Source organism: Pelobates fuscus, chromosome 7 (genome assembly GCF_036172605.1).
Source record: "Pelobates fuscus isolate aPelFus1 chromosome 7, aPelFus1.pri, whole genome shotgun sequence".
Classification (NCBI taxonomy): domain Eukaryota; kingdom Metazoa; phylum Chordata; class Amphibia; order Anura; family Pelobatidae; genus Pelobates; species Pelobates fuscus.
This window is the reverse complement of record NC_086323.1, coordinates 132949727-132952430: the sequence shown is the minus strand read 5'-3', so window position 1 is coordinate 132952430 and position 2704 is coordinate 132949727.

Here is a 2704-nt window from a genome sequence, read left to right as displayed (position 1 = left end):
TGCGGCTAGTTTGCAGGAGCTGTCGTGTAGCACGTCCCCTCTTTCTATTTTTTTTATACTAGTTATTTTTCCTACACCTAAAATAAATAGCATGTATACATCAAACATACTTCCTAACAGTCACAGATTTAGTAGGACAGTCCTAATTTGGTAATCTTGCTCCTTTATCCTCGGTTAGTTCTCTGGTGTCCTGAACAATGACATGACTCCTATTTTTACACCCCACAATGGTCCTTGGCATTCATATCTCCAAATGTGACCACAGACCATTCCCGCAAGGACTGAAACAACTGGCGCAGCAGCTGGTGCTATTGCATGGGGCTCACAGAGCTTTAATAGTTTCCCCCTGGAACACTAAGAAAAGGGGAGCATGACTGCTGGGTGGGCTGGGTCAAGAAGGTAACAATTGTAACAAAGTTGGGGTTCTTAAGGAAAGGGAGAGGGAGGGGACTTACCAGTCGGCAGGATCAGTTGAGGGCTCCTGACTGTTCTCCTGGTTGACTGTCCCCTGTAAAACAAACATTACAACATTACCATCTTACAATTATCAGCTTCACAGTGATCCCTTCCCTGATCCTGCTCATATTCCTGCTACTGTCATGGCTGCCCCTGTAGCTGACATGCAGAGGATGCTGCATTCTTACTTGGAAGCCCACGGCCAGGGTGCCCTGGATGATCTGGTGTTGGGCGTGAGGAGCGTTGCCCTGGCTGAGGTAGGGATGTCCGGCCAGACTGTGGTCCCAGGCGGGCGGAGGGCCAGGAGATCGAGGCCTCCGTCGCGCCTTTCTCCAAGCCCGATTCCGGACCGTGAGCAGGGCGAAGTGGCGGCTCGGCCGTGCACCCAGAATTGCCATCGGTACCTGAGAGACGGCGGAATCGGCTGCTGTGGTCGGCGGTGACCGGGCCCAAGATGGCGGCGGCAGCAATGGCGGAGGTATGGACAGGAGATCGCGCAGTCCGCGCTCTTCTCTTCCCGTCCAACGGATGTGTCATCATCACGCACGCCACACAGCGTGCGCACGTCGGAGGACAACGTCATCCCGCAAGGCAAGTACGTGACGTCATCGCGCAGGACAGCGCGGACGTCACAGGCCTTGCGTTCCACCATGGTTTCGCCGGTGATTGAGCTGGCGGTTGGAAGAAGGACGTCCAGCAGAGGATTACGGTCGGGCCAGGAGGCCAGCTGCGGGTCCCCCCTTACCTCTCCAGGGTTCAGTTCCGGTTCAGAGGAGGAAGAAGCCCAGCATCCTCAGGCAGCGAGTGGTGAGTGTTGCGCCAGCGCTTGGGATGCGCTTGCTGGGGATAGAGGAAGTATGGATAGTGGGTTCCTGGAAAAAGAGGTGCTGGGGTTGCTTAGGGCAGTACTAGATAGGCTACCGGGGGGGTCCCTGCTTGCCCCCGGTCCCTTGCGCTCTCCCTGCCCAATCCCATGACCAGGATAGGGTTCAGCTGGGGGTGCGTGCTGGGGGGGCACGGGGGTGCTTGCCAGGATGTGAGCTGTCCCCCCTGGATATGCATGTGGCTCTGGACATTAAGGAGAAGATTATCAAGGGTGACTACGTGGACTTACTGTCCCTGGTCCCCCGAGACTGGTAGTTAGTGGATAGACCGCGTCGGGGGGACATGACAGACGGCGAGAGAGGTAAGCAGCTGCTGCGGACATTTGGGAACTGGCTGCAAGGGTTCTCAATTTTTGCAAGCGTTCTGATGCGGGCCTTTCCTGAGAAGGCACCTGCGTTATTTGGGTACCTAGACCTTATTTGGGGGGTATACAAGGTTTATGGGGGTCAATGTTGGTTCCGATATGACCAACAATTTTGCAAAAGCTGGCGATGTGTTCGGATATGGACTTTGGAGTCCAGGACGGGAGCCTTTGGCTCTTGCTGATGACCCCCAGTCGTCCGTCCCCCTTTCCTGGCGCAGCCGGCGCACCGTCCAGTGCACCAGCTGGGCAGCGAAGGGGAGTCTGTTGGCTCTTTAACGAGAGCCACTGCAAGTGGTTTGGATCCTGTCGATTCAGGCACGAGTGCTCTCATTGTGGAGGGGCCCACCCTGCGCTGCAGTGCTTCAAGAAAGGCAAGCAAGAGGGGAGACCCCCTAGGGAGGATGTCCCTAGAGCGGAGGACGCCGGTGAACGTGCTAAGGATGTGCATGTGGCTCGACCAATACCCCAAGCGTAAAGATGTGCAGATTCTGCTGGAGGGGTTTTCCGTGGGGTTTTGGATTCCGTTTGTCTATTCGGATTCCCCATCGTTGGCTGACAATCTGCGTTCGGTCGTGGGTAAGGAAGCGATTTTAGAGGATAAGCTTAGGAAAGAAGTTCATTTGGGCAGGATGGCTGGTCCGTTTGACTCGTTGCCATTCTTTGGCGGTTGTCGGTTTCATGGTTCCTTTTTCTTCGATATGTGTTTGCCGATGGGTTGCGCTATTTCTTGTTCTTATTTTGAAATGTTTGCATAGTTTCTTGAATGGGTGGTCTCTCGGGTTTTGAGTCTGTCGTCTCTTACGCACTATCTGGATGATTTTTTTGTTTGTGGGCCCCCGGGAGTCGGATGACTGCTTGGTGCTCTTGGATTTCTTTTGTGTGGTCGCTGTGGACTTTAGAGTCCCAATAGCGGAAGAGAAGACAGTGGGGCCGGTAGAGGTTTTGTCCTATTTGGGTATTGAGGTGGATACGCAGAGCATAGTTTTCCGGTTGCCAGAG